We start from the raw sequence: 24,449 nt of genomic DNA, 5'->3' as shown, positions 1-24,449 counted from the left end.
ACACATGCCAAAGACCATTCACAGTGCAGCACAGAGCAGGGTTGGGGGGAGTGGGAAGAAAACTGGGGTCGGGCTGTGGGTTATTTCTAGTCTCAGCCCAAGCACACATTACAGTTGGACTTGAGTTTGCTTTTGGTGGCTGTCTGGTTTGTTTCTTCTCCCTTCCTCCTGATGGCTTTCTACTGCCAACTCACTACACTCTGGCACATCTATGAGGACTGATCAGGGCAGAGAGCGGAGGTTAAACTCAGATCAGATCACTCTCCTGGTTGTTGAGTAACAAATGATCTTCACCAATTGTGAGCAGCCCTGATAAAGTGTTTCTTAGATTCACACTATCTGAAAATCTGAAGGGACCTTAGGGATCATTTCTCAAGTCCATGAGGGTAAGAAAAATGAAAGCTGGAAGACAAAGACAGATAGCTAAATAAATACACGATTAATCTAAAATCTCATCTTCACCTATTTTTATGATCTCGTTAGCCTTCAAGGCATGTGATCATGCCAATGTACAGAAATGCGGTTTGTTCTTAGACCAAGGGTCCTTGCAGTTGTGTGTTTTTGGAGTTGTATTTGTGTCACTGTGTAGGAAAGGAGCTTCACAACTGTTTTGCACTCTGCAGACAATTCTTCTAGAGGCATTATAATTCTTGCCCAATTTCATGGGACTCTAGAGCACTTGCTGCACTCTGTTTTGTTCATTTGACTAATAATGTTTTTTAAGTGCTCACAATGACCCCTTTTCCTCTAACAATCTTAACTCCCTTATGTCTTATTTCCTCTGTGCCCTGCTGCAAGGCTAGGCTATATGATATGCTCACCTAGGATATAATGCCAAAGGCCAACAAAAACTTAATGGCTCTCCTCTCAGGTAGCATTAAAAGACCTCCTTTCTGTATCTGAACTAAAGAGGGTAGTAATTTTGAATTTCCAGATAGAAGGTCAGATCTGGAAAGAGAGATGACAACATAACCCTAAAGCTTTTAGAATTGTTTTAGCCACAGGAGCAACCTGGAGGAAAATGTGTTGGGTGGCAAATACAAATCAGCCCTTCGACACTCTACAGAAAACACACAAAGCCAATGTCTCTGTGTTGGGTCAGTTATCCATGCAGAAGTAAGCAGCCCTGAATGCAAAGTCTGGGAAGAGCAGACGATGTGATGAGACAAAGGAAAGTCGAGAGAAGGACTTCTGCAAGAGAGATCCACAGCAACACAAATGGCTACAGTCAGGGCAGACGCATCACAGAAATTCTATTCAGGGGCAAGGACGGTGCAGAGTGCATGGGCTCTATGTAGCTGGAGAAGAAGCCATCTGGTGAGGAAGAGAAGATGAGGTACAGAGGGGAGGAAGGGGTATGTCCATCTCAGTAATGGAGCCCTTCAGGAATAGATCAGATCTGTGCAGAAGGAAAAACAATTGCATTTCAATATAGGGACCTAGACCATGAATTCTTGAGCTTTTTTCTGTGATCTACAGGCTAGATGAAGTTCCCAGGCAGGGCCTCCTCTGGTGGGTATGCCAGGGATGAAGCAAGATTGCCGGGGCCCTGCCACTTCCTTTTGGCCTTCTTGAAAATCAGGTTAAAATGCAAACAAGAGCAGTGTTCATTCACATATGGCATGAAGGACCCCCTCCTCTTGGCGGAACAGCACTTACCATGGGTTGAGGCAACAAAAGGCAATTATTTGCTGGTGCTACTCAAGGCGAGGCTGGTCCCAGAGACTCCTTCAGCACTCAGCTTGGGTGAGTGAGATGCTTGTTCTGCACAAACAGCCAATCTGTCACCCACCCAGCCTCCACCTCTCTCTCTCTCTCTCTCTCTCTCTCACACACACACACACACACACACACACACACACACACACACTCTGTGGATGTGAGTAGAAAGGACATGGCTGATGATCTGTGCTGGTTGAAGAGAAGAGAGGAGGAAGGCAAAAGTCTGAGTGTCTTCTGGGTGTTTGGCCAGAAGGGACAGAAAGCTCTGTAATGGGGGGAGGATTTTCTATAGGGATCATGAGCAGGGCCACCATGGGGGAAGCCTCAAACGCCCGGAGTGCAACATCTATGGCCATTGAGCAGGTGAGTGAGCAGAACCCCTGATGCCTTGTAGGTTCTCCATAGATTAGAAGCTATGGATCAAAATGAAATGCTAGACTCTTGATGTAGTTCCTCTGAATCATGGTGGTGTGCTTGACTTGCTTACAGTAAGATTGCTTGCTACAATTTTTGGCCTCCCCTCCACTATGGTGAGAACAATCCTACAGAGTGATAATCTTAAATCTACACTACTTCCTCTCTGGAAAGTAGATCATCAACACAAACATTAGTTTTTGCAATTATATTACCTGTGACCCATCTCACAACCTCTAAGAACACTTTTGGGCTGTCATGCTATGGAGTCAGGCAGATTGAGATGGAGTAATTTTCTCTGGATGGCATTAAAATTAAGAAAAGATAATGACCGGGCACCTGGGTGGCTCAGTGGGTTAAGCTTCTGCCTTCGGCTCAGGTCATGATCTCAGGGTCCTGGGATCAAGTCCCGCATCAGGCACTCTGCTTAGCAGGGATCCTGCTTCCTCCTCTCTCTCTCTCTCTGCCGGTCTCTCTGCCTACTTGTGATCTCTCTCTATCAAATAAATAAATAAAATCTTAAAAAAAAAAAAAAAGAAAAAATGATGACCATAAATTGTCACTGTGTGTGGGCACACACGCATGCTCTGCCTCATGGGACACCATGGGGCAGCCAGCACCTTTTATTGTTGGATTAGAACATGGTCATTACAGGAGTGGATGTAAGAGGCAAAAAAAAAAAAAAAAAAAAAAAGAAGGATATGGACACACCTTCCATGATCCAAAGCTTTTCAAAATGACCAGTATTCTTATCTAGGTTGTAAAATGTGGGTCCTGGCATTTCAAACTGAAACAGGGCAGCAGAAAGCTAGATCAAAATGGAGTCAACAGTTGGAGTTAAATCTTGTTTGGGTGGAAAAGAAGGTGTTGTGATATCAGAGCCACAAATAAAGAAATGAGGTGGGGAGGTATTCATGAGAAACACAAATTATATGGGGCCTAAGTGTCTAATCACATCAATAATGTTGAGGACATCAGAACTATGGAAAACACAAAGTCGGAGCCAAGGACCGCAGGAATTTGAGGCTGGCTGCACTCAAGTCATGGCCTCCTGGATGGAGAGCAATGGAGAAGGGTGGGAAGAGGTAGATACACCTGAATCTGAGGAGCTGGAGCTTGAGTGGTCTTGTGACCACATCTTGGCAACTCTGCCTGGGCAATAAAGTGATGTCATTAAAAAAAAACTATTTTAGAATAGTTGTAGATTTATAGAACTACTATGAAGACAACACAGAGAAATCCCATGTACCTCACATCTGGTTGACTATTTTTAACCTATTAAATTAGAATAGTACATTTGTCTTTGAACCAATACTGATAACATTATTGCTGCCTAAAATCCATACTTTGTTCAGATTCCCTTGGTTTTTATATAATGTCCTTTTTCTTTTTCAGAATGCCATCCACGATACCATATTACACTTGACTACCCTGTCTCCTTAAGTTCCTCCTGGTTGTGACCATTTCTCGGACTTTTCTTTCTTTCTTTTTTCTTTTTTAATGACCTTGACAGTTCTGAGAAGTACCAGTTGGATAATTTGCAGAATGTCCCTCAAGTGGGATTTGTCTGACATTTTTCTCATGATTAGAATGGAGGAATGGGGGAAGATCACAAAGGTCAGTTTCATCTCATCTACCCACGATACAGACTATCACTATGACTTACCACTGTTGATGGTGACCCTGATCAGCTGGATGAGGTCGTGTTTTTCTGGTTTTCCCACTGTGAAATCGTGCTTTCAATACTGCCCTCTTTAGAGGGAAGTCACTATGAACAATCCACAGTTAAGAAGTAAGGAGTTATACTCTATCTCTTTCAGGATGAACTATCTGTATAATTTATTTGGAATCCTTTCATGTAGGAAATTTATGTTTTTCCCCCCATTTATTTATTTACTCTCTCATTTATTTTCATCAGTATGGGCTCATAGATATTTACTTTATACTTTTGGTTATGACCTAATACTACCTGACTTTTTTGTGCCAACTATTCCAACTTTGGCTATTGGGAGCTCTTTTAGATGTTTCCCGTATCTCTTTGAAATTCCCCAGTGATTGTGTGTGAGTTTTTAGTTGTTGCTTTGTTTTGTTTTTAGCACTTTCTTACTTTCTGGCACTACAAGATGATTCAAGCTTATCTTGTATATTTACGGCCCCAGTCTTAGACTCAGTCATTTCTCCAAAGAACCTTTGTTCCTTTTACAGGAGAATGGTATCAGAAACCAAGATCTGAGCACTGGGCAGTGTGGTATTTTTGAAGTTCTGAGCTGTCCACTGCATAGCACTCCTTGTGACCCAGCACATTAGGCATGCTGCAATTATAGATAGGCTTTGCGTTGCCCTCACAGGTCAAAGAATCCATATAAAAATTCAGAAGACAACAATATTGCAGATTGTGCCCTCTACTGGGGAGAGGACTGCTCCAGCTTTTGAGTCACTCAATTATTTTGCAGAAACGCACTTCCATGATACTCCCCAGAAGCTGATGTACGTGTATCAGCTTTGCATGGCATTAATGAAAAAGAGTCAACTATCTAATATTAGCTTACATCAAAGAATTTTGCAAGGAAGTATATTCTTGGGCAATAGCTACTGTTTGGCCCCTGTTGTAGTCACAGCTCTGTCTTCAGTAGAGGCAGTAAAAGTTGAATGTAGAGCCATCCAGCTTTATTTCAAATACCAGCTTCTCCCCTTACTACCCCTAAGGACATTTTTTTGTGCTTCAGTCTCCTTGTCTATATGATGAGGACAATAATAGCACCTACCTTAAAACTTTACTTTAGATGATTATATGGGCTAACATATGCAAAAGGATTAAAGCAGTCACTGACATATAGTAAGTGTTAATATGTAAGAATGTGTTATTAAAATTCCAACATCTGACCCTGAAAAGCCAAGGCAATCTTGGAAAAGAAGAACAAAGCTGGAGGTATGACAATCACAGATTTCAAGACATACTATAAAACTGTAGTAATCCAACCAGTATGGTACTGGCACAAAAATGGACACAGATAAGATGGAACAGAATAGAGAGAGCCCAGAAATAAACTCACATCTACATGGGCAATAAACCTTTGACAAAGGATTATAAGGCAAAAGTATGCATTGGGAAAAAGACAGTCTCTTCAAGATATTGTGTTGGGAAAACTGGACAGCTAAATATAAAAGAATGAAACTGGACCACTTTCTTACACCATACAAAAAATAAACTAAAAATGGATTAAAGACCTATGTATAAGACTGAAACCGCAACTATCCTAGAAGAGAGTACGGCAGTAATTTCTCTGTTTCTTTCTAGATATGTCTCCTGAGAAAAAGGGAAAAAAAAGCAAAAATAAACTATTGGGACTACATCAAAATAAAAGCTTCTGCACAGCAAAGGAAACAGTCAACAAAACAAAAAGATAATATGTGGAATAGGAGAAGATATTTTGTAAATGACATATTTGATAAGGGATTAGTATCCAAAATCTACAAACAACTTATACAATTCAACACCAAAAACCAAGCAACCAAACAAACAAAAACAACAAAAAAACCCAACTATTTAGAACTGGGCAGAAGACATGAACAGACATTTCTCTAAAGAAGACCTCCAGATGGCCAACACACACATGGAAAGATGACCAGCCTCACTCATCAACAGGGAAATGCAAATAAACCCCAATGAGATAGTACTTTCCATCTGTCAGAATGGCTAAAATAAAAAGCTCAGGGAACACCAAGTGTTGGTGAGGATATGGTGGAAAAGGAACCCTCTTGCACAGGTGGTGGGAATGCAAACTGCTGCAGCCACTGTGGAAAAGACCATGAAGTTTCCTCAAAAAATTAAAAATAGAATTACCGTATGATCTAGTAATTCCACTATTGGGTATTTACTGAAAGAACATGAAAATGCTAATTTGAAAAGATATAGTCACCCCTATGAATTTTGCAGCATTATTCACAATAGCCAGATTTTGAAAGCACCCCGTGTCCATTGACTGATGAATGGATCAAGAAGATGTGGTATCCCTACAATGGCGTATGTCTCAGCCATAAAAAAGGATAAAATCTTGTCAGTTGCAACATCATTGATGGATCTGGAGGTTATAATGCTAAGTGAAATAAATCAAAGACAAATACCATATAGTTTCATTCATATGTGGAATTTAAGAAACAAAACGAACAAAAGAAGAGACAAATAAACAAACAAACAAAAAAAACCAAGCTCTGAACTACAGAGAACAATCTGGTGTTTACCAGAGAGGAAGGGTGTTGGGGGATGGGTGAAATGGGTGTTGGGGATTAAGAAGCGTATTCGTTGTGATGAGCCTGGAGTGATGGGTAGAATTGTTGAAGCCAGTGTAACACTGTATGTTGATGATACTGGAATCAAATAAAGAAAATGAAATTCCAACATCTATCTCTGTACGGCTCTAACTGCATTAGCAGCATATCACAATAATGACCCCACGTGAACAAGAGATGGAAATAAGTTTCATCTAATGTTGAAGATGACATGCAGGTCGATAGCATATCTGAAAAGATTCTGAAGTTCAGAAATCCCTCAAAGGGTCATGAAGATCCAGTACCTACAGGGTTAACAATGAGTTGCTGGGAAAATGCAGCAATCCAGGAAAACTTTCCCCAGGGTTATGGATGGCTGTGTCCTCATTGTACTCTAGGTTTAATAGGAAAACTTTATATATGGGATTGTTAAAGTTTACTGTGGTCGATGGTAAAATCTTAGGGTCACGGTGACTGAGTCAAGGAGGCCAGGCCAGGGCCAAGAGCCGTGGCTGATGGGCAGTGAGGGGAAGAGGAGAAGAAGTCAGGTATATTCCTCCCAGAAAACAAGGCTTTGAAATTTTTGCATTTGCTGTGTGTGTATCAATGTGACTACAGATGTGTGTATCAGTGTACAATAAAATCACACACACTGAATGGCTCAAACAGCAGAAAGGTATTTTCTCACAGTTCTATAGGCTGGAAAGTCCAAGATTAAGGTATTGGGACTGGTTTCCAGTGAGTTCTTTCTTCCTGGCTTCAGGGAGGCAGACTACTCACTGTTTTCCTGTGGCCTTTCCTCTGTGAGGAGACGAGATTTCTGGGGTCTCTTCCCCTTCTTATAAATCATCAATCCTATAGAATTAGGGCTGCACCCTTATTAGCTCATTTAGCCTTAATCATCCTAAAAGGCCTTATCCCCAAATGCAGGTACGGTGGGGGATAGGGCTTCAAAAGCAGAATCTGAGTGGGAGGTGTGGGTACACAATTCAGTCCATAATAGTGTGTGCTGAATGTTAGGACTGATTGCTTCTGGCTTTTGGGCAGAATTTTATGTCAATCGTTATAATGTTTATTTTCTTAAAGGCAAGCTGATTCTGGATTAGCCTTTCAGAATTAGCTCTACTGATCGGGATTAGGAGAGAATGGCATAAGAAAAAAGAGGAAAATCCCAGTAGAATAAACTGGAAAAGAGAAATATCTTAACCTAGACTTTCTATGACTTAAAACCTCATGAAGTGAGATGTGCTGATCTTTGAAGTGACCTGAGTGTCCCTTATGTAATCCCATTGGAAATCTGTTTGCACAGAGTTTAATCACGGTGGTATTCAGACAAGGAAGGCACCACTTGCCACTGCTCTCCTGGATAAGGAATCCATAAAAATCAGGAGAGTGGCCTCAAAAGAATTAATTCCTCCTCTAGTTGCTGGTCCATTTTTGTTAGAATTATATAAACAGTCATATTCTGGCGGATGGACCAAATACGTTCAGCTGAATTTCAAGATATTGAGGAGGCCTGAAAGAGTGACATTAGAATTACACCTTGTGAACTGTAAACATTTCAAAATACTTCAAGGTGTTTTTCTATCTCTTTCAAAAGCTATGCTATGGAAAAGATAAGCTTTGAATCAGAATTTTTTATGTTATTGCCCATCCAGCACCAGAAGGCACTACAGCTAGGCTAGAGGTCATGCTCACCTAAACTGCACTTGATATACTTAGAAGTTTTTTTTTTTTTTAAAATTTTTTACAAACATATATTTTTATCCCCAGGGGTACAGGTCTGTGAATCGCCAGGTTTACACACTTCACAGCACTCACCAAAGCACATACCCTCCCCAATGTCCATAACCTACCCCCCTTCTCCCAACCCCCCTCCCCCCAGCAACCCTCAGTTTGTTTTGTGAGATTGAGAGTCACTTATGGTTTGTCTCCCTCCCAATCCCATCTTGTTTCATTGATTCTTCTCCTACCCACTTAAGCCCCCATGTTGCATCACCACTTCCTCATATCAGGGAGATCTGCTTGACTTATTTCGCTAAGCATGATACGCTCTAGTTCCATCCATGTTGTCGCAAATGGCAAGATTTCATTTCTTTTGATGGCTGCATAGTATTCCATTGTGTATATATACCACATCTTCTTGATCCATTCATCTGTTGATGGACATCTAGGTTCTTTCCATAGTTTGGCTATTGTGGACATTGCTGCTATAAATATTCGGGTGCACGTGCCCCTTTGGATCACTACGCTTGTATCTTTAGGATAAATACGCAGTAGTGCAATTGCTGGGTCATAGGGCAGTTCTATTTTCAACATTTTGAGGAACCTCCATGCTGTTTTCCAGAGTGGTTGCACCAGCTTGCATTCCCACCAACAGTGGAGGAGGGTTCCCCTTTCTCCACATCCTCGCCAGCATCTGTCATTTCCTGACTTGTTGATTTTAGCCATTCCGACTGGTGTGAGGTGGTATCTCATTGCGGTTTTGATTTGTATTTCCCTGATGCTGAGTGATATGGAGCACTTTTTCATGTGTCTGTTGGCCATCTGGATGTCTTCTTTGCAGAAATGTCTGTTCATGTCCTCTGCCCATTTCTTGATTGGATTATTTGTTCTTTGAGTGTTGAGTTTGCTAAGTTCTTTATAGATTTTGGACACTAGTCCTTTATCTGATATATCGTTTGCAAATATCTTCTCCCATTCTGTCAGTTGTCTTTTGATTTTGTTAACTGTTTCCTTTGCTGTGCAAAAGCTTTTGATCTTGATGAAATCCCAATAGTTCATTTTTGCCCTTGCTTCCCTTGCCCTTGGCGATGTTCCTAGGAAGATGTTGCTGTGGCTGAGGTCGAAGAGGTTGCTGCCTGTGTTCTCCTCAAGGATTTTGATGGATTCCTTTCTCACATTGAGGTCCTTCATCCATTTTGAGTCTATTTTCGTGTGTGGTGTAAGGAAATGGTCCAATTTCATTTTTCTGCATGTGGCTGTCCAATTTTCCCAACACCATTTATTGAAGAGGCTGTCTTTTTTCCATTGGACATTCTTTCCTGCTTTGTCGAAGATTAGTTGACCATAGAGTTGAGGGTCTATTTCTGGTCTCTCTATTCTGTTCCATTGATCTATGTGTCTGTTTTTGTGCCAGTACCGTGCTGTCTTGATGATGACAGCTTTGTAATAGAGCTTGAAGTCTGGAATTGTGATGCCACCAACTTTGGCTTTCTTTTTCAATATCCCTTTGGCTATTCGAGGTCTTTTCTGGTTACATATAAATTTTAGAATTATTTGTTCCATTTCTTTGAAAAAGATGGATGGTACTTTGATAGGAATTGCATTAAATGTGTACATTGCTTTAGGTAGCATAGACATTTTCACAATTTTTATTCTTCCAATCCAGGAGCATGGAACATTTTTCCATTTTTTCGTGTCTTCCTCAATTTCTTTCATGAGTACTTTATAGTTTTCTGAGTATAGATTCTGTGCCTCTTTGGTTAGGTTTATTCCTAGGTATCTTATGGTTTTGGGTGCAATTGTAAATGGGATTGACTCCTTAATTTCTCTTTCTTCTGTCTTGTTGTTGATGTAGAGAAATGCAACTGATTTCTGTGCATTGATTTTATATCCTGACACTTTACTGAATTCCTGTACAAGTTCTAGCAGTTTTGGAGTGGAGTCTTTTGGGTTCTCCACATATAGTATCACATCATCTGTGAGGAGTGATAATTTGACTTCTTCTTTGCCGATTTGGATGTCTTTAATTTCCTTTTGTTGTCTGATTGCTGAGGCTAGGACTTCTAGTACTATGTTGAATAGCAGTGGTGATAATGGACATCCCTGCAGTGTTCCTGACCTTAGTGGAAAAGCTTTCAGTTTTTCTCCATTGAGAATGATATTTGCGGTGGGTTTTTCATAGATGGCTTTGATGATATTGAGGTATGTGCCCTCTATCCCTACACTCTGAAGAGTTTTGATCAGGAAGGGATGCTGTACTTTGTCAAATGCTTTTTCAGCTTCTATTGAGAGTATCATATGGTTCTTGTTCTTTCTTTTATTGATGTGTTGTATCACATTGACTGATTTGCAGATGTTGAACCAACCTTGCAGCCCTGGAATAAATCCCACTTGGTCGTGGTGAATAATCCTTTTAATGTACTGTTCAATCCTATTGGCTAGTATTTTGGTGAGAATTTTCGCATCTGTGTTCATCAAGGATATTGGTCTATAGCTCTCTTTTTTGATGGGATCCTTGTCTGGTTTTGGGATCAAGGTGATGTTGGCTTCATAAAACGAGTTTGGAAGTTTCCTTCCATTTCTATTTTTTGGAACAGTTTCAGGAGAATAGGAATTAGTTCTTCTTTAAATGTTTGGTAGAATTCCCCCGGGAAGCCGTCTGGCCCTGGGCTTTTGTTTGTTTGGAGATTTTTAATGACTGTTTCAATCTCCTTACTGGTTATGGGTCTGTTCAGGCTTTCTATTTCTTCCTGGTTCAGTTGTGGTAGTTTATATGTTTCTAGGAATGCATCCATTTCTTCCAGATTGTCAAATTTGTTGGCGTAGAGTTGCTCATAGTATGTTCTTATAATAGTTTGTATTTCTTTGGTGTTAGTTGTGATCTCTCCTCTTTCATTCATGATTTTATTTATTTGGGTCCTTTCTCTTTTCTTTCTGATAAATCTGGCCAGGGGTTTATCAATTTTATTAATTCTTTCAAAGTTGATTTGCTCTATTGTTTTGGTTTCTATTTCATTGATTTCTGCTCTGATCTTTATGATTTCTCTTCTCCTGCTGGGCTTAGGGTTTCTTTCTTGTTCTTTCTCCAGCTCCTTTAGGTGTAGGGTTAGGTTGTGTACCTGAGACCTTTCTTGTTTCTTGAGAAAGGCTTGTACCGCTATATATTTTCCTCTCAGGACTGCCTTTGTTGTGTCCCACAGATTTTGAACCGTTGTATTTTCATTATCATTTGTTTCCATGATTTTTTTCAATTCTTCTTTAATTTCCCGGTTGACCCATTCATTCTTTAGAAGGATGCTGTTTAGTCTCCATGTATTTGGGTTCTTTCCAAACTTCCTCTTATGGTTGAGTTCTAGCTTCAGAGCATTGTGGTCTGAAAATATGCAGGGAATGATCCCAATCTTTTGATACTGGTTGAGTCCTGATTTAGGACCGAGGATGTGATCTATTCTGGAGATATACTTAGAAGTTTTTATCAAGCAACATTTGCCATATTCAAGGAACAACAGACATTGTGAGTACAAGGACTTTGTAAGAGCCAGTATTTTACTCCAGTGTCTATAGTCTATTTGGGGTGATGGCACATATTAACAAACACTGATAATAATAAATAAATAGCTAACATTTACCCCACACATCGCCCGGGTGAGGCATTTTCTATACTTGACTCCACTTGCCCTCATTCTCAGCAAAGTCTAGGAGATGGGTGCCCTCATTTAACATGTCAGAGAAACAAAACTCAGGGAGACTCCACGACATCCCAAAGTCACACGAAAGGGAAACAGAGAAACTAGGATTCTGACCTGTTCTATCTATTACAATAGCTTGATCTTTCAGCCAACTATAGGCTCCGGTGCAAAGTACCTGGGGTTCAGCATTAACTGAAAACGATTTGGATTTTAAGGAAGAACGTGATCAGGTGGAAAAAAAGCGAAAAGCTTCAGGCTGGAAATACAGAAATGTTGAATATATTCTCAGAAGGCAGAAATGGGTACAGAAAAGGGGTGTCAACGGTGCACCAAGGCAGGAAATTGCAAGGCCTGTTCAGGAGATGAGATCTTAGTGGATCATGTAATCATGCTAATAGGGTTGATTGGGACCAGATTATGGGTCGGCAGAAGTTAACCTAATGAATTTGAAAATTATCTCATAGGTGCTAATGAACTGAGGCTTTTGAGTGGGTGTATATGAAGAAAGAACCATTTGGAATCATGATCTCACATGCAAAATAGATTGAAGAGGGGGATAAATTGAAGGTTAGTTGGTAGTTCTCAGGGCTGGCTGCATATTAGAATCCCCTGGGGAGTTGTTTTTTGAAATGTCAAGGCTGGGTCCCGCCCCAGCCCAATTTAATCAGAATCTCTGAGGTTGGGACCAGATAGGAATTTTTTTTTCAAAGCTCCCCCAGGTGATTCTAATGTGCAACCAGGGATGAGACTCACTGAGTTAGATTATTGCAATCATGCAGCATATAATAAGTTTTTGAGCTAGGATGATAGCAGGGGAAATGACCGAACGCGGCAGAGACTGTGGAGGTAGGCGAGGAAGTAATAGCTGTATTGGGGGAGAAATTATTATAGTTAGGGAGCGAAGGGGCCAACAAAGATGTTACAGGAGTAACTGGGACAAAATTATAAGTGAACGAATTCAGGAGAACAGACCACATAGCGCTGGCGAAGTTTTCCGTCCTGGGTATGCTAAGTTTCTGTCAAGAACACGATGTATGCTAAGTTTCTGTCAAGAACACGATGTTTCGGTGAGTTTGATGTTTGGGACTATATTGAAGGAGACATCATGAGAGGAAACGCGATCTCACAAACGGGAAGAATAAAAAGAAAAGAAGGCAGGGAGGCCTGGGTGGCTTAGTCAGTTAAGCATCTGCCTTTAGGTCAAGTCGTGATCCTGGGGTCTTGAGTCCCGCACCCCGCTCCTTGCTCAGCAGGGAGTCTGCTTCTCCTTCTGCCTGTTGCTCCCCCTGCTTGTGCTCTTTCTCCCTGTCTCTGATAAATAAATAAAAAAATCTTTTAAGAAAAAGAAAAGAGGGCAGAGGACCTTGGGGGGATGTGCCAGTGGAGGGGCGGCACAGGAAAAAGGGAAGCAAAAAAAAGAAACAAAATGCAGATTGCAACACGAAGCTACGTGGAAAGCGATGGCCAGCCGTGGACGCGGCTACCAAACGGGGGTGACGCAACCTCCCTAGCCCTGTGCCCTCAATACACAAGAACCCACAAGGCTGCCGCAGCTCTTCATATCTTCCTATCCAGGGCTCTCAAGCACACAGTATTGCTCGCTGTGAATGCAATCTGGTCTCTTTGCTTGATGAGGAAAAAGAAAAAAAAAAAGCACTTTAAGTATGTGCCTCCATGGAGGAGATTATTAAATCGGCTAAAGGTCTCTGGGATAGGATGGAAGACATAATAAAGGAAGGAAGCCAAGAAAGGGGAGTTTTTTTAAAAGGCAGAAGGGAATTAAAATTGCTATCAACAAGTTGGCAAGTAAAAAACAGTGACACAGAGAAGAAACCGAATGGGGGGAAAGACAGCAATTCTAGGCAGAGACAATGGAGAGGAACCTTGATGGTTTGAAACATAAAACAGTTGCATTTTGGTTCCATCGCCTGGTGGTCAGGAATATTTAGTTTCTAGGGGGTTGGAGGAATTCCGAAGAGTATATCATCCAAATGCATAAAAAGTCCATCTCAGAATGAACAGGCCAGTAGGAGGGTCATCAAGCTCTAAAAACACCTGAGACTGGCCTTTGAGCGATCTTGAAATTCTTCAAAAGGAAAAAAAAAATCAATAAATGAAAAGAAAAGCAGCTGTCACAAGGATGGAACAGGAGCTCTCGAGGGACATGTTGAAAAATTAAATTTTATTTCCTTTTCTGATAAGTTACTTGGCTTGTTGATTAGGGCAGTGACAGAGAACTGTGTATATGACAACGTCTTTCATGATGTTTTATGACCAACACGGGGCAATGTTAGATGATAAGACATTAGGTGAACTCATTGCTGCTTAAATGATTATAAAGATCGCTGGGCCAGCAATCAAACACACAGGCGCTGGTCACATTCCATCACTTACTTAGAAACCAACAGGAAGGGAGCTTCCATACTCTCCCGGCTTCAGATTCTTCGTCTCGAAAATGGGTTCAATCACAACTGCCGTTAGTGGACCCCCGGGAGGAGTGAGTCATTATATGGGTACAGGCTCTGAAATCTGAAATGTCTAATGACATCAGGCAACTGTTACCACTGATGCTGGTGGTGGCAGAGTGCCTAACCCCCGGAACTTGTGGGTATGTCATGTGAATCAGCAAGGTGGAATGAAGGCTACATTGGAATCCAGTTTGCTAATCATGTAACTTTAAAGGGGATTATCCAGGACCCAGTGTAATCACAAGAAGGAGGAGGCAGAAGAATCAGGACCAGAGAGATGACATTGGGACCTGACCAGCTATAAGTCAAAGAATGCAGGGGTCATGGGCCAAGGAATGTAGGCAGCCTCCAGGAACTGGAAAAATCAAGAAAACAGGTTCTCTCCTAAAGCCTCCAGAAGGAACGCAGCCCTGCAACAGGTCGATTTTAGCCGTAGAGAGACCCATTTTGGACTTCTTACCTCCAGAATTATAAGATAATTAATTTGTTTTGTATGAAGACACCAAGTTTGTGGCAACATGGGACAGGAGCATATGAAATGATGCCATGCCTCTGTGCAAGCCTTTCTCCAATAAAGTTCTAGATCCTCTGCTCTTGGTGCTAATCCATATGAAATTCCTATTAATGATTTCTATGAAGTCATAGAAACATGCTTCTATAATATGCATGTAATACAAAACTGCAAAGAATGGCAGGTCTACTCCTTAAACTCCTGATGAATCTAAAAGATCTCTATGAATCAAATGAAGATACAATATCAAAAGGAAATAGGAACTTTTCCTTTTAGGTTCAAAATACAAATTACACAAGTATGGATTGCATAGAGCAAAAGTTCTTCATGCAAAAAAAAAAAAACCAGATGAATTTTAGTTTACTACAAAGTAGTAATAAATCAAGAGAGACTGATAAACAGCCCAGGCCATCCCCAGGCTGCACTGACAGAATCTGGGTAAAGAAATGATCAACAGTTTTATTGGACCCTAACAGGTGAATACACTTTTCCTTCTGGAAAATCGCGTCACTGACTAATGGTATATTTGCAAAGCAGACACCAGTAAGACAAAACCCTCAATACAAAATGGCCAGTGATGTAAGAATCATCGGTTTAAAATATAGAGATTTATGACCCCTATCTTTGATCTACTAAATTGGAATCTCTGAAGATGGGACAAAGAGTATGTATTTTTGTTTTGAGCAAGTGTCCCAGGGGAGTCTGATGTGAAGGACATGTCTAATGTACAGACCCGGGGTCAGTGAAGAAAATGTTGAAGTCACTGGTATAAAACACCGGTATGGATTGCGGATTCTCAGATTTAGCAAAGGCTTCATAATTGTCTGCAAATATTTGAAGGGTTATCAGATGACTATCCTCTTTAGTTATACAGTAACTGAACTTACGCATGTGTATATATCTAGTTAACTCTGGCTATTCCAACCTGAAGGTTAAAAATAGGTCCAAGTAACTGTAACAAAACAGTAATTCTGTGGACACATCCCAACCTGGCAGTGGGGACTCCAAACTTCTCTCCCCCAAATGTTTCTAGGAGTACCCAAGGAGTATTACTTGTGTCTTTGAGAACCAGTCTCTGGCTGATTATTGCACGTTACCAAAGGTACCACTGCAGCCTCATCAGCCAAAGAAAACCCACGGAGGTCTCCACCACAGAGACCTGCCATGTTTTCTTCAGCTACTTCCTGGTTTCTGACAACTATGGTTTCTCTTATGCTTAGTCTGCTGGGTCGCCTTGAGACTAACTGTGGTTTAACAATTACTCCAATTAAGGAAGGTTCATGGTCAATTTATGCCACTCTTTGTGATGCAGACTTGTGCTCTTAATACTTTACAGACAACCTTCTTCTCCTTCCTCCCTTCTGCTTCCCTTCTTTCCTTCCATGAACTCTGCAGTCCCTCTCCCCCGGAATTAAACAAATGACCAACATTAATTCCAATGAGTGTAAGGAGATGAAAAACTTCTTGTATAGATACACGGGTATTCCAATGGGACATATCTAAGCTTTATAAGAGATTACAAGCAGAAAATCCAGCAGGATCTGGAGCCAAGGCAGAAACTCTCTGGAGCCACAGACTTTTCTCTTAGGAGTTTGCTTTATGTATTTTTAAGTCAGCTTTCATTGCTTCTCTGTGTTCAGGGTAGAGAATGTCTGCCTCAGTGGACACTAACTTTCTGAGTGTTCAACAAAGATTAACCAGGGTCTCTGGGAGCTATTTAAAATTTCCCATGGGAGAGAGCCTAATGGGCCCATTTGGGGTGAGGTGGTCACCCCTGGTCCAATTAGTGGTAGTTGTAGATCATATGGTCCATTGCCTTTTAGCAGACATGGAAGTAGAATTTCTGAGAAGTAGTATAAGCAGTGTTTTCTGTGCAGAAGGTTGCCTTAGGGGCGTGAGATGGGCAGGCATCACAAGAGGTATTTATATCATTAACCTTGGACCAAATTTTCATTCTTCTACCTTCCTCCCTTTGAACAAACTTTTCCTATAAGACCCTTTGTGGGTAGACTTCTGTGGGGCTGCTCATCTAGTCTCTGCAAGACACACTTGGCCATACCTGCTTCCCAGCATAAACAGAGCCTTCATTCTCCATCTAAAATCTCTTTTACAAATAATTATAAGGAGATGAGATTCCTATCCCTGGAAGTACAAAAAGCAAGAACCACCTATAATAAAATAGTAGGAAAAAAAATATCATGCTCTTTGGCATAACAGCATAGACAAGACAGTTTTAAAACTCATCAGTAGCCCAAGTTTACAGGTAATGTAAGTAGATTTACCAGCCAACTGGAAGTTCAATTTCCATATTCTCATCTAAATTATCCAAAGTATTGAGAACCTACAAAATACACCTACTCTCAGAACTGGCTATACATTAAAAACAAAAACAAAAACTATTCCTACTGTGACTACACTTCCATTTACTTTGCCAAGAGAAGGAGGAACACATGGGGTTAACTGTTGTAAATTAGGTATTTATCAGTTGGACAGGTTTTCTTGTGCTCTTTTTACCAAATGTTGTAGGGATTTTAAGAGGAGTTTTCCAAGTCATCAAACTAATTACTTTCGGTATTTCTTAAAGAACAGAGGTGGTAAGAAAAACTAGCTAAGATGGTGCGATTGAGGGGCTCGCCACCTCGAATACAAAGCAGATGCCCAGCCATGTATTTGGGGCAGCTGATGTTGTGTTTGCTAAGTGGGCACCATTGTGATTTCAGGCTCATTTGGCAACTTCATTTTTTTGTCGTTGGCAACTCCATTAATTGTGTTTAATGATGAAGAGAGAAGTCTTGAGTCTTGATTTTCTAGGGTTTTTTTTTTTTATTAAGTGAACTGTGTCTTCAGTGTTTCACAGCTTTTTCCTTCCTTGTTTCTTTCTCTAGTTTTATAGAGTGTGAACATTTATGTTATGATCCACAGACAGCAAGTGGTGCCAGTAGCTTGAGAACTGGTGGTCGGTAGGTCTCTCTTCTGCTTGTTCATGCAGGAGATTCCTGAGTTCTCACATCACTGCACTTTAATCCCATGGAGCACTGGGAACAGTATAAGGTCATCTTTCTTGCTATGCAAATCATTAGAGCAAAAACACAGGCCTTCCTCATAAAACTCCCTTTTTTTCCTCCAGTAGGAGAAAAAATTAACTATCTAGTAACTAAAGGCACAGACAAGGAGACATCATGGTATACTAGAAAGAGCATGGGTCTTCCAAATACACAGAAATGAATTTGAGGACCAACTTGGTCCTTTGCCCTTGGGGCCTTGTTAAAATGGGAATAATAACACTGACCTCATGATGGTGTTGGAAAAATTCAATGATAAATCTGTAAGCATCATATATACTCAATAAATGTTATTTCTCTTCTTCCACTGCCTCAAAAGTTGTGGAAAGGGTTAATGGGGGCATATATGTCAATAATGCTTGTATATTATTGAGTCAAGGAGTCCTACGAGATTTTCATAAAAGCTATGGACTTTCTCCTGGGGAAAGGAAAAACCCCCAAAGATGGAAAAAATGAGTAATTGGCGTTCAATTTGAGGAAATTCACGGATCTCCTCAACATAACAATGGATCACTAGGATAAGAGCTTCTGTCATCAAACAAATGATTAATTGTCACTCCCTACCTGTTGCTCTGTTCTGAACTAAATACTTAGGGCTGATGTGAACATACAGGACCGATGTGATGTTAAGAACTCAAGCAAAGAGAGCTTGTTTTTTCTATACCTAAGAACCTGAATTTAAGTCTGAGACTGCTGTTCAAAGACTAAAGCTTGGTAACTAAACTTTGAACCTTGGCTTGAGATCAGATGGTAGAGAGAGATCCCGGGGTTCTGAATAGAGACAGAGGGAAGGAAAGCAAGACACAACCAGCAGTTTGGAGAAACGATGGAGAACCGGAGGCTGGTGTTCTTAGGTTTTTCTTCATCCATTTTACAATTTTAATCAAGTATCTGTCTTAGGTGCATAGTTTACAATTCTTACTTAAATATGGGTTACATTTTTAAAAGGCAAAGTGAAATAGATGCCCATTAAAAAAAAAAAAAAAAGAAATAACACAGTGCAGCTTATAACAGAAAACAAAGCAAATAAAATACCTAAAACACTTGCTTACCATCCTGCCCCTACCCAGTCAACATCCCTTCCCAAAAGAAAAGCTCGACCAGTTTTAATGCCATTATTTTTCTACTTTATACATTTTCTGAACTTCCTTCTGTAAGAAGTTAGGACTTAACTTACCTCACATATTTAGTAGGGAGAGAGAGAAAGTGAGAGAGAGGCGGAGGGAGAGGTGAGGGGAGAGGAAGGGAAAGGGAGAGAAAGAGGAAGAGGGAGGGAGAGGGAGAGAATACATGTATGGTGGCCATTTCAGTTGGAAGAATTGCATCTCCCTTTAGGTCAGAAAATGTGTATCTTACTATTTGTATAGAAATGTGGTGCTCTTCATTTTTTCAGGTCTTTCTTTCTGAAAATATATTTTTTTAAAGATTTTATTTATTTATTTGACAGAGATCACAAGTAGACAGAGAGGCAGGCAGAGAGAGAGGAGAAAGCAGCCTCCCCGCAGAGCAGAGAGCCCGATGTGGGGCTCGATCCCAGGATGCTGGGATCATGACCTGAGCCGAAGGCAGAGGCTTTAACCCACTGAGCCACCCAGGCGCCCTGAAAATATTTCTAATTAGATTCTGTTTCTCCTCTTTAATTGTCTTTCTCCTTCTCTCTTTCCAGTATGTTCTGGGAGACTATCTTCCCTTTATTTTCTACTCTCTCCTTCAAATCTGTGTTTTGGTAATTTTATATATATATATATATATTTTTAAAATTTTTTTTTAATTTCTGAGAGCTATTTCTTGTTCACTGATGGTCCCTTTTCTCATAGCCTCCTGTTCTTGGTTTGTGGATGTAATATTTTCTCAAATTTCTCTTAGGAAAAGAGGGGTCTGTATTTTTTTTTTAAAGTTCTTTTTTTGTTCGCTGCATTAGCTCTGTTTCTTCTCAGTCAGTTTTTATTTTTGTTTAATTTGATCTTTTTATTCATGCTGGAAGTTCTGATAAACTGACTGAAAACCCTGGACTGTCTCTGGACTTTGAGTCGATGGCACCAATGAAAGAATGTGGACTGCAGGCTCTGTGGGAGCAGGGGTGGGGCTTGCAGACAGACACCATGGCTGCAGCCTGAGGAGGTGAGGAGTGGGGAGCCAGCCCCTCGTCCTGGGTGCTGCGTGTGTGGGGGGAGGGGGCATTCTAGAAGCCAAAAAGAAGTCTTTCTTAGGAACACCAGCAACCACATTAACTCTCCTAATTTTTCCCTAGATGGTGTAGAGTCTGTTCAATTTCTTCAGGAAGAAGGGCTCTGGGGTTTTATTGTTGTTTTGTTTAGGGCCAAATACTCAGTTGGCAGCTGGCTCTGCCAGGGAGGGTGAGGGTGTGTTTTGTATTAAGACCCACTTGTTTTAGCTCCACTCCTCTTTCTCCAGCTCTGCCATAATCTGCTGCTGCTGCCATGTTGCCAGTCTTAGGCAGATTGATTGATTGATTGATTGATTATTTGTTAGTCACCATACAGCACATCATTAGTTTTGATGTAGTGTTCCATGACCCCTTATTTGTGTAGAACACCCAGTGCTCATTACACATGTGCCCTCCTTAATTACCCACCACTGAGGTACCTCCCCCAACTCTCCTCCCCGCGGAAACGCTCAGATTGTGGAGATTCTTCTGAGAAGGAAAATGGCCACCTGAGCTGTGCCCCTCTGTAAGTCTCTTATAGTGGAGCTTTCTCTACTTCTTTTAGTCATGATCACTTTTCCATTTGCTTTTCACGTCTGAGAAATTTGTTGAAATATGTTGTCTGACGGCGAACCCTAACCATTGTACTCTAAGGAAATCATTGCTATGGTTTACAGGGGGTGCCAGGAGAGAGGGGAGGCATGTGAGAGAGGAGAGTGAGCCCTCATGATAGGGAAGTCACAGTAACTCTTCTCAAAGTCCCTGCCCTCTCTCATTGGGCAAGCACCCTGATATTTTTAAAGTAACCTCAAGCACCTAATCTGAAAGAACTGTCCCTCTCTCATTCATGCTGCCCTGACTCAGGCTCTTAATTCACTACCCATCTCCCCTTTCTTCCACACTGCTACCTACATGTACCGCATGAGTCTTCGGACATGTCCCAGCGCTCGACTCAAAATGGCACACCACTACTAAGTCTACATTTCATCCAAGTCTACATTTTTCTCAAGAATATTTTTTTTTTCTTATGAAAGCAGGTGAAAGAGAAAGAATATAAACATTTACCAAGCATTGTCCTAATTCTGTGTTCTGAGGGCTGGGGAGTGAGGAAGGCTGTTGTTAATGACTACTTTTAATGGTTGTTAACCCATCAGAAATGAAAGAATGAATTTCTCTGGAGCAGTAAAACAGTAAGGTCAGGTTTTTGTTTGTTTTGTTTTGTTTTGTTTCTTTACAGAGAATAAAGTCAAGTAGTTGGGCAATGAAAGACAGATGAAGAAGAGAGAGCACTTGCCTGAGAAATAGTCATTCATACAGGAGTCGGTATTCTCTGTATTCACAAAATTAAGTCACAGATAAAACTTTTCAGCAAGAAGATGACTGAATAAAACTGTTGTTTACATTTCTGGATTATCATTGCATTCTGTTAACATAAAGTGCTGAAGTGACTTTTGAATTTGCCTCAAAGTCATGGAGATATATATCCATTTTGGTTGTCTGCCCCATCAGAGTCATAAATACCAAGAGTGAAGGCCAGTAAATCTGCCATTTCATAGCAAAAACAACACCATGACAATTTAACTAATGATTCCCTCACACCACTTTTATTATACAAAGAAAGGTTTCTCTTTTTGACAGAGAAAGACATCCTTCATGGATCCTTTCTTAGAGGGGCAGAAATGTGTGCCTTGGTGATATAGAATATTAAACTGAAGGGGAGAAATAAAGCAAAGAAATAGGGCTTCTCCCTCTTAATGCTTTTTTAGGATTACTTTCTCCCCCTCGCTTACTTTTTCATATTCTTTCTAAGTATGGTTGATAAGAGGATGCCTTAACATGAGAACTGGACTAAGTTGGTGCCCAGTTTTTGATGGACCTCAGAGTGTGGGTCTAGTCAAGGTCTCTCTTATCATTCATCCCTTTTTTTTCTAGTCAGACTATTCTAGTCACTGTCCCTGAAACACACCTTATACCTGCCTACTGTGAAGCTACTGGTTACACAGTTTTCCTTGCTTAACAAGTTCTCCTCCCATTTATATGCCTAAAAGTCCCACACTTCCTTCGAGCTCCAGATCCCACCTGCTCTGTAAGTCTGTCCTAGACTGGCCTCCTCCTCTTGGAAGTATCCTTTCCCTGCTCCAAATTTCTGTCTCTCGAATTGTCTATTTTGCTTTTTGGCTCCTGTGTGGACACTGCCTCTCTCTCTGACTGCAGTGAGATCACTCAAACTCTCAACTTCCATGAGAGTGAGGGTGTTTGCCCATTAGGGTAGTTCAGGAAAAAAAAAAAAAAAAAAGCAAGCACCAGTTTTAGAAGACTTTGTTTTTTAAAAGATTTATAATTTTTTTAACTTAGAAGATACATTTTTAAAATAAAAAATAATGGTTATTTCATACCCGAGGGAAGGAAAATATTGTTGAAATATTTCATCAAAATATCTACAGCCAACTGAACACAAATAGCTCAATTCAAAGGTCAGTTTCCTCTTCCAATCATTTTCCCCTCATTCTCTAATACTGTTAAGGCTGAAAATTCTAGTTCACAGTTTATGGCTTTAATAGATAGTTATGGACATTACACTTGAATGCAGACCAGAAACTGGGGTAGGTTTCTCACTACAGACTAATTACAGATTCCCCTTTACTTTAAATTGATAAACATACTGACTGCAAATCTGGAGAGGTGAGGGATTTATATTGGAGAGTGGAATCAGAGATTCCTACCCCACTGTTTAGTTGCACTGTGCTCAGTCAAGTATTTCTTTATATTCTATGGATGTTTGTGTATATGGGTTTAAAATATGTTCAATGATAGGTTACAGATTCTTTTCACAGATGATTAAAATAAAGCACTAAGGGCTGAGAAAGGGTCAAAATCATGGTGGCTGAGCTATTTTAACCACAAGTATATGACTTCCTAAGAAATTTTATAGGTTAACTGAAGTTTGTGGTGTTTTTTCCTAAAATAACATGTGCAGGATATAATAGTAAGTGTCAAAATATCTAATGTTTGTTGCATGATGACTATATACCAGGCAGCACAAGCATTTTATACAGATTACCCTATAAGATCCTTGGGACAATTCTTTAAGATAGGTAATACTATTAACTTTATTCACTGATAATGAAATTGAGTCACAGAGGTTTGAAATGACTTGTCTAAGATCCTGTAGCTAGTAAACCATCCTGCTGGGTTTTGAATCCAGAAAACCTGACTCCTGACTTAAGTCTTAGCCACTATGTTTTCACTCTGGATTATACCTAAGAAAGCCACCCAGAGAAACAACTATGGCTGGAAATAATAACTTCATTAAAATGTTTCAATCTCACATTCATCATTTAATAAAAATTCATGTAAGCACCAATTCCCCTAAGTGCAAGTGTTCTTGTGTATGAAGAAGCAACATTTTATGTGGCTGCCACTTTCTTTACCAAAAGAAGCTGAAAAGATAATCAATAGCTACAATTTGGCTGTACTTAAAATGTCCCTATTTCCCTCAAAACTGGACAAATATAACCAGTAATGTGGCTGATCATCACTGATATTCTGTGAATAAAGTGCTCTGTGATCAGGGTCAACCTTTTTCCTTTCTCTAGTTACACCCTTCCTCTCTATACATATGACCAGTGTAACATTCAATATGGACTCCAAGACAACCTACATCACAGTGTATACAGTGATCATTCACCAAACAAACAAAATTCTTCCATGACACAAATTTTCATTAATAAACAAATGAGAAGTTATCTAGGAGTTATTTCTTATACAGTTGATGGTTGAACAACACGGACATGGAGGTAGGGGAAGGAATTAGGGGCACTGACTTCCCTGAACAGTTGAAAATCTATGTATAACTGTGTATAACTTTTGGCTCCCCCCAAACTAACTCATAACTACTCATGGCTTACTGTTGATCAGAACTCATACTGATAACAAAACAGTTACTTAATACATATTGTGTATGTTATCTGTATTACATGCTATGTTCTTAAAATAAAGTAAGCTAGAGAAAAGCAAATGTTATTGAGAAAATAGGGAAAAGGAAATGCCTTTTCAGGACTATAGTGCATTTGTTAAAAAAAATCCATCTATCGGTGGACCCGTATGGTTCAAATCTGTGTCACTCAAGGTCACCTGCACATGTGTTGCTGCATGCCAGATGGGGTTTAGTTAAACTTCAAAGCAAAATGCCAGCAAAGAGCACTTGATATTAATTGTTATTTTATATAGTATGATACTGAAATTCCAAAAATGTTCTCTTATTTATGAATTTCACCAATAGGAAGCCTTCTGTCATGGTTTACAAATACGTCCGCAAATTTGTTGACACTCCTGTCTTCAAAAGGTCCATGTTAGAATAGAATATGGCAGAAAGAGAAAAGCTTTGGAGATTAGGTCATACAGAAGCACTGGAGCTTCCTC

This window comes from Mustela lutreola, chromosome 12, assembly GCF_030435805.1.
Source record: "Mustela lutreola isolate mMusLut2 chromosome 12, mMusLut2.pri, whole genome shotgun sequence".
Lineage (NCBI taxonomy): Eukaryota > Metazoa > Chordata > Mammalia > Carnivora > Mustelidae > Mustela > Mustela lutreola.
This window is presented reverse-complemented; position numbering follows the sequence as displayed.